At 45.2% G+C, this 13,132-nt stretch overlaps 1 long non-coding RNA gene and 1 pseudogene across 1 annotated transcript in view; one reads left to right on the plus strand and one right to left on the minus strand.

Moving 5' to 3' along the window:
• LOC138963223 (uncharacterized) overlaps nucleotides 1-13,132 on the minus strand; it is a 174,464-nt gene that overhangs the window by 110,686 nt on the left and 50,646 nt on the right. The gene's annotated exons all lie outside the window — the stretch shown is intronic.
• LOC138963314 (U6 spliceosomal RNA) lies at nucleotides 11,263-11,331 on the plus strand (annotated as a pseudogene).

Genomic DNA, 13,132 nt, shown 5'->3' on the forward strand with positions numbered 1-13,132 from the left:
AAATCAGGACCAAGTAGCATGGTGTCACTTGAGACTGTCTCGTATGGTTTGTACATCAAAGTGATTACAAATATGTGTTAATTGTTTGCACCACAGACCATACACACAAATAGAAACAAATAAATATGTTACGTGTGTGTGTGTGTGTGTGTGTACTGTGATGCACATGGCTCTTTGCTGTCCACCCGAATGTAATGAAAATGTAATGAAACTTGAAAGCTCCAGGTTCTCCCCCTCCAGCGTCTCCACTCTCTTTTGCAGCACCCGCATTTCAGTTCTGTAACATGACAGATGTGGTTTTCAAATTTCTATACCAATGGACCAAAGAGTATAAATTTACTACAAGTATACTGACGTCCAAAAGAAACGCGAAAAATATTATTTATTTTACAAATAATTTTTTTCTGGATTAACAAAAGTTGCGTTATTTTTGGCAGCCAGTATTATCAAGACCGATGTCTGAGGAAGGTGTATTGTGAATTTTACCGCATCAGCGCACTTGCAATCCACGTAAAGCCCGAGTTAGCTGATACATTTTTCTTGTGCAGTTCAGCTACACGTGCAAGAAAAGCACAAAAGCTGATCAGTGAGTGGTGTTCACTGTCACTAGAGGATACAAATGGCACAAAGTTACAGGTTTCATCAGTCCCTCATTCGACGCTATCACCATGCCAAGACTCACTTCTGCTGAACGCGAGAGAGCCATTGGACGTCTGGAGGCTGGGGACACGCCGGAAGCCGGGGCTGCGACTTTCCAATGTCACATATCCACCATTTATCGTCTCCTGCAGCGGTTTGTGATAACTGGCTCTACTGCTGATGCCGAGCGAAGCGGCAGAACCCGAGTGACGACGCCAAGGCAAGATCGGCACATTTTCCGCAGCCATGTTGCACATCCCTTCAGAACAGCTGCAGAAACAGCCAGAACTGCTATAGGGACACACCAGGCACCCATTTCTAGGCAAACGGCCAGCCGGCGACTGCGCTTCCGGGGGCTGAAGAACTGCCGTCCAGCCAGGGGACCCGTCCTCTCCGTGCGCCATAGACAGGCACGCCTGCATTGGGCGCAAGGCCTTCTCAATTGGAACAATGTTCGCTGGCAGAACGTGCTTTTCAGCGATGAAAGCCGTTTCTGCATTGACCATGCCGACGGGCGTGTTCGGGTATGGAGAAGAAGTGGTTACCGCTGGGGTGGGCCCAGCCTCATGTTGTGGGGCGCCATCGGCCACAACCAGGTGCTTGGTCCCGTCATCTTCCAAGGCCTGGGTCCTGGACCCGGCAACTGCGTAACAGCGCAGCGCTATATGGACCAGGTGCTGCACCCTCATGTGCTGCCCTTTTTTCAAGCCCATGGAAACTGGGTTTTCCAGCACGACAACGCGCGCCCCCACACCGTCAGGGCCACTCAGGATCTCCTGCACCGCTCAGGCATCCAGGTGATGCCTTGGCCAGCGTTATCTCCTGACATGAACCCTATTGAGCAATTTTGGGACTTGCTCCAGACACAGCTCAACAGGGTCGTCCCAAGGCCCACAACTGTCGCTGATTTTGATCGGGCCGTCCGGCAGGCCTGGACCAACATTCCCAGGCAAGCCAGCAACACGTTGGTCCGCTCAATGCACCGCCGATGCCAGGCCGTCATCGATGCTAATGGGGGCCACACACGCTATTGACTGTTCTGTTAAGCGCTAATATCGCATCGTCTCCGCAACCTTAATGTGTTATGGACCATAAGTCAGTGTTCTACTCTACCAAAAATTGGACATTAATAATAAAATTTGAATTTTTGTACGATTTTTTTATTAGGCAATAAATGACACTAGACACTGTTTTTCGCGTTTCTTTTGGACGTCAGTATATTAACTACAGTGGAGTCCACTTAGCTCAAACAAAATAAACTTCATAAGATCGTCCCCCAGCTGTCGGACAGCCTACCCCAATGTCGCCTCAACAGGAAAGAAGAGACAGTTCTCTGTCGCTTACACATTGGGCACAGTCACATTACACATTCGTATCTGCTGAAAGGTGAAGATCCACCATACTGTTTTGGATGTGACGAACCATGGACATTAGAACATGTTCTCACAAAATGTGTAGACGTTCAAGAATTTCGAGACAAACACTACAATGCGGAAACACTGAAGGTTTTATTCCGGGATGTTCCCCCGGACAAGATTTTTAACTTTTTAAAAGAGATCAAGATTTTTTACAAGATTTAAAGTACCAGAAGTGAAAATTATTAATTTTTAGAACCTTCTTTTACAGTGATAGATTTGAATGTAAATAGTCTGAAACGTAGAACTTGCCATATGAAGGGAAAAGAAAATAACTGCATCGGTCTCGAATAGCAGCTAGCATCTGCTGAAGAGACATTAAACCCCAAAAACCAACCAACCAACCACTTAGCTCAAACTCTGATAACACAAATAACTGGTTAGTACAAAATGATATTCTGGCTGGTCCCAGTTGTGGTTTTTCGTCCGCAGTGTGATTGGTTTGGCGTTAAAACCTGCCAGCTCAAAAGAAAAAATCCTGGTCCCTTCAGATTAATGTCTTATCAGGATTCCAATGTACAATTACAGTGAAATAACTTCAGGAACCAAATATGAATGGCATCACTTTGTCAGGTGGTGAAGGGTTAATTACCGCATAGCGTGGTACTGCATTTCCTGCTGTCCTGTATCCTTTCTCACTGGTGAAGGTTGAACCCTGCCATGACATGTGATTTGGGGATGAGTTTGCTAAATAAGCATAAACAAACATTAATTTCTGAAACTCCTGAGGGTTCAATTTACTCTGTCAGTGACCGGCATGGTTGGCCTAGTGGTAAGGCGTCCGCCCCGTGATCGGGAGGTCGTGGGTTCGAACCCCGGCCGGGTCATACCTAAGACTTTAAAATTGGCAATCTAGTGGCTGCTCCGCCTGGCGTCTGGCATTATGGGGTTAGTGCTAGGACTGGTTGGTCCGGTGTCAGAATAATGTGACTGGGTGAGACATGAAGCCTGTGCTGCAACTTCTGTCTTGTGTGTGGCGCACGTTATATGTCAAAGCAGCACCGCCCTGATATGGCCCTTCGTGGTCGGCTGGGCGTTAAGCAAACAAACAAACAAACCACTCTGCTGGCATCCTGCTCCACTGCATATATCTCTCCCAGTCGGTCAGTGAGGATTTCCAGCTCCACCAACACATCCAGCAGTGCTGATGACCCTTTGTTGAACTGCTGGACAGCCATCGCCAGGGCGGTGTCCACGGTACGCAGGCTGGCCCAGCGCTCCTTGGGGCAGAACATCCACAAGACTGAGTGGAAGGCCTACAGAATAAAGAATACAGAATTTTATTGTCATTAAAAATATGTATGTAACAAGGAAATTTTCCTTTTAGTCACAGTGTTCAAGTGAATAATAATAAAACAAAAGCAAAAACAATTTTGTACAAAGTGTGTATCTCTCTCTCTCTCTAAATTTCCCCCCTCCCTCTCTCTCGCTCCCATGGGGTCGCCTTCACGCGGCGGGAGTGTTTCCACTAAGCTACCCCACCCCTTTACTTCTCTTCTTTTGTCTTATTTCTGCCTTACCAGTCCTTTCACCTATATTTCCCTCCAAAAAACTCTCCCTACTATTCCCTGCAGTTTTCTGATTCCTTTCTTGTCTTATTTCTACCTGACTGGATCCGTCACCTTTATTTCACTTCCCAAAAGTCTTCTTTTCCACATCCTTATTTCTCTGTGGTCTTCTTAAGACCCAGCGTGTTTGCCGTGCGCTGCGACCTGTACCGGTTTGGGCTGGTGACCTGATGATTGAGGGGTTTACTTAGTTGCGACTTTGTAGCGCCAACACATCATTTTGGCCCAGTCTTTATCTAAGACAGGAGGTTGAAAAAGGCTTACCCGCTTCAATCAATCGGCTGGTCAAGTCTGGGTATATGTCTTGAGCATATTGCATCGGACCTTTGGCTAAAGGAGCAAGCGGCGGTAGGAGGGGGCGGCGGTAGTCGGGACAAACACTATGCCAAGTTGTTACCTAATCCGTTTCCGCTTGGAAAGAGTTGACGAACATTATGCCAAGTTGTTACCTAACCCGTTTCCGCTTGGAAAGAGTTAAATCTCCTATTACAGATTGATACCATATGTTTCCTCTTATCGCTGCGTATATCCATCTGTATCCTTGGCGCTCTGGAGTTGGATAACCGCTCCACCTAAGCGTCCCCTTGTTGGGCTCCGTGGTGGGTGGGGATCAGATGCGACGAAGATAAAGGCCTCAAACATGGCCACCTCTTCTTTTTCTTCTTTTTTTTCAAGCACCCGAAACGGAAACAAACGAAGATACTGCGTTGACTCTGACTCTGACGATGAAGTCCGAGTCAGAGCAACAAAGAACAACATCAGCGAGGCCTGGCCCCGTTTCATTGTTGTTGAGACTGCAGATGAGGCACAGCCCATCTCCAAACTTTCGCCTTTTGCGATACAGAAGGTTATTGCAGGAGTATCATCAACGATAGACAACATTAAGAGGCTTCGTAATGGTTCTCTACTGATTGAATGTCCTTCAAAAAAGGCATCAGATGGTCTTCTCCGTCTGAATGGTCAGAAATTTGTTGATAGACCGGTCAAGGTCAGTCCTCACAGAGGCCTGAACACCAGCAAAGGAGTCATCCGATGCCGAGAGCTGGAGGGCCTCAGTGAGGCTGAAATAAAAGAAGGTCTAAAGGATCAAGGTGTCATTGATGTGTACCGGGTGTTGATCAGGAAGGGCGATATCAGAGTACCCACCAACACCCTTTTCGTCACTTTTTGTACCCCAACCATCCCTGAGAAAATAAAAGTGGGATTTGTTCAAATAAGAGTGACTTTGTATATTCCATCACCAATGAGATGTTTCCAATGCCAAAGATTTGGACATTCAAAGGCTGGATGTAAACAGAAGGCAGTGTGCGAGAGGTGTGGCGGAGATCCTCACGAAGGTCCCTGCACATCACCACCCACCTGCACAAACTGTAAGGGAAACCATTCCCCGTCCTCCAGAGAATGTCCAAAATACAAGTTTGAACAGGCCATTCAAAAAACAAAAACGGAGAAAAAGATGTCTTTCTCAGACGCCAGGAAGGAGGTTGAAAAAACGAATGTTTTTTCCTTCCAGAAAAGTTTTGCGGCAGCAGTCAGTCAAAGACCTGCAACAAAGTCAACACCCACCCAGACCAGTATTTCATATAGGTCTGTGGGTGTCCAGGCAGGCCCGTCCATGTTGAAAAGGACAGAGCCCACAAGAAACAAAAGTATTTGTACACAGACAGATGAAAGCACAGGTGGGGCTATCCCCACTGGAGACTCTATGGGGTCTCCTGGTGAGGTTTGCTTCACCGCCCCAACTGGAGACCCTGTGGGGGCTCCTGGTGAGGTTCGCTTCACCACCCCAATTGAGGACCCTATGGGGTCTCCTGGTGAGGTTCGCTTCACCACCCCAACCCAGAAGCCCGTTCACAGGGCAACTCACAGGAAGGGGGCCGTCGAGGTAGTGGAGGTAGTGGACCTTACTCAATCCACACCACGAACACCTCCGGACAAGGGAAAAGTTACTCTGCCCCAAAGATCGCCTCGCACCCCAAAAATGGAGAAAAATCCCATCACACTATACAATCATTTTGGGAGTTTATCCGACGAAGAGGGTATGGAGGCAGAAATTTCTTAAAACTAAACAAACATAGCCAATTTTATTCAATGGAATTGTAGAGGGGTCCAAGCTAACTATGAAGAATTATGTCTACTTTTACACAAATTTCATCCTGTTGCTACAGCATTACAGGAAACAATGCTGAAACCAAACAAAGATTTTAATGTATCTGGATACAATGTTTTTAGAAACCATTCAGACAATAACACGTCTGGGGGAGTTGCTCTTTTGATTAAGAAAAGTGTACTTTGTAGTGAGATCAACCTATGTACAAACATTCAAACCGTCGCAGCACGAGTGACATTAGATAAAACCATCACTCTCTGCAGTGTATATCTGTCACCATCCAAATGTTACACGAAGCACGATCTTGAAAATCTTATTGATCAGCTTCCAGCTCCCTTTGTTTTAATGGGAGATTTTAACGCTCATTCCCCTTTATGGGGCAGCAACTCTCTAAGTACGAGAGGACGAATTCTAGAAGATTTTTTAGACAATCGTAATCTATGCGTTTTAAACGATGGAGTACCAACATATCTCCATCCAGCAACAGGATGCAAGTCCATACTAGATCTAGTTATTTGCGACACCTCTCTTGTTCTAGACTTTGAATTTAAAGTCTATGATGACACATGTGGTAGCGATCATTTCCCTATCTTGATGTCTCAAATAGATGGATTGGAAGAAGCTTCCCCCCAGAGATGGAACCTGAACAAGGCAAACTGGCTGTCTTTTACTGCCGAATGTTCTGTCCAACTCACAGAAGACACTGTCTTTGATGGAAGTGACGACCCATCATCTATTTTTACAAACACTCTACAAGACATTGCCACTGAGTACATCCCAAAAACATCTTCAAACAACCGCATTAAAGTGCCATGGTTTAATAAAGAATGCCAAGAAGCCCGATCTGAGCGAAAGAGAAGTCTACACAGGTTCTACAGATGCCCGACCCTTGGCAAGAAGTTGACTTTCTTCAGATTTCGCGCTAAGAGTCGCACTGTCATAAAACATTCTAAAAGAACATCCTGGAGGTCTTTTTGCTCAAACTTAAACTCTAAGGTATCATCAAGTAAAGTTTGGAATGCTATTCGTAAAATCAAAGGGAAAAAAGGATCTGCATCAATTAACCACCTTGTGGTAAATGGATCCCTTATAACCCAAAAGAATGAAGTAGCAAACGTTCTGGCTTCAACAATGGAAAAAAACTCATCAACAGAAAATTACTGCACAGATTTTCAAAAAATCAAAGCCACCCAAGAACGTAAACCTATAAACTTCTCATCTCAGAATGAGGAGAACTACAACAAGTTGTTCAGTATAACTGAACTCAAACAAGCCTTACAAAAATGCAACAACTCAGCAACGGGGCTGGACGGAATACATTATCAGTTCCTCACACACCTACCAGAAAGTTGTCTTCTGGTCTTGCTGAAGGTTTTTAACCACATATGGGAGAGTGGATCCTTTCCACCTTCATGGCAAGAAGCGATGATTGTCCCCATTCCAAAACCAGGTAAAGATCATACAAACCCCAGCAACTACCGTCCGATAGCCTTGACCAGCTGTCTGTGTAAAACCATGGAGAGATTGGTCAACGCTAGGATGGTGTGGTACCTAGAAAAACAAAACCTCTTAAGTGATGTGCAATGTGGCTTCCGAAAGGGACACAGCACCACTGATCATTTGGTACGTTTTGAGACCTTCGTTCGAGAGGCCTTTGTGAGATCTGAACATGTACTAGCTATATTTTTTGACCTCGAGAAGGCTTACGACACGACCTGGAAACACGGCATTTTAGCTGATTTGCATGAAATGGGTTTTCGTGGACGTCTCCCTGTTTTTGTGGAAGGATTTCTAAGTAATCGATTTTTTACAGTACGGGTCGGTCCCAACCTATCAGAGTTCTGTCAACAAGAGATGGGTGTTCCTCAAGGAAGCATTCTATCACCCATGTTGTTCAACATCAAAATCAATAACATAGTAAAGGCAGTACTGAAAGGATCCGAGTCATCCTTGTTTGTTGATGACTTTGCACTTTGTGTGCGTGGCAAATCCCTACATAGAGTGGAAAGGCAGCTTCAATTATGTATAGACAAGGTGCAAAAATGGGTAACGGAGAACGGTTTCAAATTTTCCACCAGCAAAACTGTCTGTATGCATCTTTGCAAACAAAGGGGAGCCATGCCAGAACCCTCTCTGGTCCTGAATGGTAATCCTGTCAAGGTTGTTGAAGAATTTAAATTCCTAGGACTGACCTTTGACCGTCGACTAACATTCCTTAAACATATCCAGTATCTGAGAACATCATGTCTGAAAGCTCTGGATGTATTGAAAGTGGTTTCTCATACGGACTGGGGTGCTGACCGCACAGTCCTACTCAGACTTTACCGTGCTTTAATCCGATCCAAGTTGGACTATGGTTGTGTCGTCTATGGTGGAGCCGCAAAATCCAACCTAAGGCTATTAGACACAATACACCACCAGGGTATACGTCTTTGTCGGGGAGCTTTCAGGACGTCTCCAGTACAGTCCTTATATTTTGAGGCCAAAGAACCCTCTCTGAGGCTGCGACGCCTGAAACTCACCCTAAATTATGTGTTGAAACTGAAAGCTATGCCTACAAATCCAGCCTACCAATGCGTATTTCAACCACAATGCTCTGAATTTTTTGAAAGTCACCCAAATGATCGAGCACCTCTGTCTTCTCGGATTCAGTCACATCTGGCCGAATCAAAGATAAAACTCGATCATGTTAGTGAAAATCGATGGACAGAAACACCACCATGGACATTGCCAGATCCAGTTGTTCGACTCGATCTGACAAGGTTAAAGAAGTCAGAGACAAATGATTTGATTTTTAAACAGTGTTTTAGCCAGTTCTGTACCGAGTTTCCTTCCCATCAACGAATATACACTGATGGGTCCAAAGCTGAAAGTAAAGTGGCATCAGCTTCTGTCACAGGTCCTAAACTCGATAGGGCCTTTTCGGCCCGTCTTCCGGATGACAGTTCTGTATTTTCTGCAGAGTTGAAAGCTTTACAGCTAGCTCTGAAACAGGTATATCAGTCAAAAAAGAAAGACTTCCTGATTCTGTCGGATTCCCTATCGGCTCTTACCGCCGTGAAGAGAACTCAGCTAGATCACCCACTGTTGGTCGAAATCCAAGAGCTACATGCATCTCTGATTGAAGAAGGCAAAAGGATTGTGTTTGCATGGGTGCCATCCCATGTTGGAATTAGAGGCAACTCTGCAGCTGATCAAGCTGCTAAAGAAGCCAGAGAAAGACTCATCACTGACAAACACACAAAGCATTCAGATTTCAGAACTCGCACCAACATGTACATAAAGTACCTATGGCAGAGTGAATGGGACGAATGTGAAGAAAATAAACTTCATAAGATCGTCCCCCAGCTGTCGGACAGCCTACCCCAATGTCGCCTCAACAGGAAAGAAGAGACAGTTCTCTGTCGCTTACACATTGGGCACAGTCACATTACACATTCGTATCTGCTGAAAGGTGAAGATCCACCATACTGTTTTGGATGTGACGAACCATGGACATTAGAACATGTTCTCACAAAATGTGTAGACGTTCAAGAATTTCGAGACAAACACTACAATGCGGAAACATTGAAGGTTTTATTCCGGGATGTTCCCCCGGACAAGATTTTTAACTTTTTAAAAGAGATCAAGATTTTTTACAAGATTTAAAGTACCAGAAGTGAAAATGATTAATTTTTAGAACCTTCTTTTACAGTGATAGATTTGAATGTAAATAGTCTGAAACGTAGAACTTGCCATATGAAGGGAAAAGAAAATAACTGCATCGGTCTCGAATAGCAGCTAGCATCTGCTGAAGAGACATTAAACCCCAAAAACCAACCAACCCTCTCTCTCAATTCCCCCCTCCCTCTCTCTCTCTCCCCCCCTTCCTTCCCCCCCCCCCCCCCCCCCCCCCCCCCCCGTCCCCACTACAATACATACATTACATAATTAAAACAAAAATTTTCCCCTCGCTCTATCTCTTGTTCTCACAGAACACAACACGTGCACACAATACATAAACACCCAAAATGCATCGACCAAAAACAGCACCATCAACATAGAATCAACAAATACATGCCTCGTTGGAGTTCTGCGTTTTCCCGTCTAGGCATCTGCGCAAGAGCTGCGGGTCTCCCAGCCGCTGGTATACTGGCTTCAGTGCTTCCCCGACGAACGCTGGCAGCTCCTTGGTGTGTGGGCGTGGCTCGGTGTTGTTGGCGCGGGCCCTCTGGAAGAAGCACCACGATCTAGGCCCTGCTGGACAGCATGGTTGTGGCTGGCATCCGAGCTTAGGGTGTGGAAGAAGGAGGCCCACACAGCGTTGACCATGGCGTCCAGATCCCCCTTGTGGTCTTTGATGGCGCGGCCATAATAATTTGTCAGTTTCCCCTTCCCACCAATTGGCTGACCCTGTGCCTTCTGCTTCTCAACCAGAGTGCGCAGTGCAGTGCCCAATCGCTTTGTGACGTGATTTACACATTCTATCTGCTCGATTGGGCGGCCATCGTAAACATCTTCCTCGAGAAGTTGGGCATGCGTCTTGGCGTCACCATCCCCAAGCATCTGGGTGTAGCGGAATCCCTTCTCCTCAGATCGACTGAAGAGAATTACTGCACCCTCCATCTCCATCGCTGGTGATGAACAATTAATGTTCTTCTGGCACTTGTCCTGGTGGCTTGCATACCAGTTATCGAAGCCTGCATCACCGGGGCTAGGTGACGAGTCGCCGGCACATACCTGACAGTAGTTGCTCAACGCAACGAAGTCTACAATCAAGCCAGTGATGATCTCTATGACACACACAACACCATTGTGTGAAGTCCTGCCTCTTTTGTGCCAGCTGCCATCTATAGATGGGGATGTCGAGGATTCCATTCACATCTGGAATGCCAAGGTTCATGTCCGCGTATGCAGACCTGACAGTTTCCGCAGCATCCTCTAGATGTCTGCATGTCTAGTGGCTGCTCCGCCTGGCGTCTGGCATTATGGGGTAAGTGCTAGTACTGGTTGGTCCGGTGTCAGAATAATGTGACTGGGTGAGACATGAAGCCTGTGCTGCGACTTCTGTCTTGTGTGTGGCGCACGTTATATGTCAAAGCAGCACCGCCCTGATATGGCTCTTCGTGGTCGGCTGGGCGTTAAGCAAACAAACAAACAAACAAAATCAACGAGAAAAGTATTTTGGCACCTCAAGCTTGAAAAGTATTTTTACAGAGGTCAGCTCTTCAGCTCTTTTTGGGTTTTTAAAGGAGTCTGGTCTTTATTTTAAGATTTGAATTTTAAAACAACCTAGTTTATTTGACATATAGGGTTTTGCTTTGACTTTTTTGTTGCCTTCGGGTGACGTTACGGATTTTATGTATTAGAAGTGTTTTAATCTCAAAATGTGCAATGATTAACTTGTGGGGTCCTGATTTGGCCTATTATGGTCCGCTGGACCCGAAAAGCAACAGCTAACTAACTAACTAACAGCTAACTAACTAACTAACACACACACACACTTTAACAAATAAAATCCTGCCTAAAGTTTCTTAAAAGGTTGTACTGTTCACGCAGTACATAATTATACTAAAATTGGAACGATACAGAGAAGATTAGCATGGCCCCTGAAGAAAGGCCACAGGCCAATCTTCTCTGTCCCCAGGATGGATTCCCGCGCAGGAGGGAAAGGGTTAACTGGCGCTATATGGACACAAAGGGGTTAATGCTTGGGGTCTAATAATAGAACATCCATCCCATTGGGAAAATCCGTTCTTATAATAGACAGGTCCTAATGTAAGGAACCGCTTCTGACACAGTTATCCCACAAACTGAGCAAAGAGTAAATATGACCTAGTTTTAGGAAAATGCTGTTGCTTCTTCCCATTATTATTTTCTGCCTATCTGTTTGGAGTGGATTTGAAAAAAAAACCCATCATACATGTAAATCATGAAATGTAGATGTGCTTCATAAAATAAAATAAAAATGTTTGGGTCTAAGTGAAATGATAGAACTAAAATGTTAAAAAAATTATCATATTTTCTATTTATTTTTGTTCGTTTGTTTATGATTCAAGTCTATGATAGAAAGTAGTGATGGGGATGGGGGGAATGAAGAGAAATTATTTTGTGTGCATGTAATTGTTTGTTTTCTTTTAGTGCAATCTATCATAACATGTATACAGTGATACAGAGATGCAAAGTTTTGAAACGGTGACGCCTGCCAGGATTTGAACCTAGTTCTTCAACCAGAAGATCTGGTTGATGTGTTACATTACACCACAGGCGTTTTTATCCAAAACACTTAGTTAGGTTGTTGGAACGTTTGTTATTGACAAAACAATACAGTCACATATCAATAAACCTCCTATCATAGATATGTGAATGTATTGTTTTGTCAATAACAAACGTTCCAACAACCTACCTTTCTTGTTTTTTAAAATTTTGAATGACATGAAAAGTAACAATTCCTCCCTCTGCTTTTTCAAGGGCTTGGGACCTTCTATTTTTTCAAATAGGCAGCATTAGGGAATTTTTTTTCTTTTTTTTCTTTGTTTTATTTTTCTTTGTTTTTTTGTTTTTGGGGGGGGGGGGGGGGGAGGAGGGGAAGATTGGCTGAGGAGAGACAGCTGGCAGGCTGGTTTGGTTAACAGAAGGACAGGCATCACTGGTCCTTCTTCTTCTTCTCAGCCAGGTCCTTCTTCCGAGTCTCAAGCCAATCTGCATAGGGCCCGGACTTCTCCTGGCACCACCAGGCTCCACAGTACTGCGTGAGGTTGAAGGAGCTCCTCTCCTTGCCGCACAGCTTGCACACGAAAGTCCTCCGCTTGGCGAAGGGTTTGCTTGGGTCCGCCTCCTGCCTTCTCTTCCGGTACCACTCTGTGGACCGAGACTTAGTCGTGGTAGGCGTAAAGATAGGAGTGGCAGGCGGGGCAGGCGGGTGGACACACGCTCTTTGTCCTCCTGGAGGACTTGGGAGGGGTTTTCACTAACAGACTTTCTCAACAAATGGACATGGTGAGACTGCAGTATTGCTTGAACTGAATCTGATGCGACAGATGTAAGGTTCTCAGATTGATCCTTGTCAAAAGCTTTGGCCTTATCCACTAAAAAGGCTACCTGATCAAGAGACTTCCTATACTGATCATCCATGTAGGGGTCAACCTGTGAAAGTCTCGATAGAGCGTCTGCATCTACATGAGTCAAGCCCTTCTTGTATTTGAGTTCAAAGTCAAACATTGAGAGCGATGTCAACCACCTATGACTGGTGGCGTCCAGCTTTGCATTTTTCAGGATATAGCAGAGAGGGTTATTATCAGTGACTACAGTGACCTTAGTGCCCAGTAGATAGTCCCTAAACTTGTCACACATGGCCCACTTCAAAGTGAGGAATTCACGTTTATGGGCAGGGTAATTCTGCTCGGACTTATTCAGACCCC

This window comes from Littorina saxatilis, linkage group LG3 (assembly GCF_037325665.1).
Source record: "Littorina saxatilis isolate snail1 linkage group LG3, US_GU_Lsax_2.0, whole genome shotgun sequence".
Lineage (NCBI taxonomy): Eukaryota > Metazoa > Mollusca > Gastropoda > Littorinimorpha > Littorinidae > Littorina > Littorina saxatilis.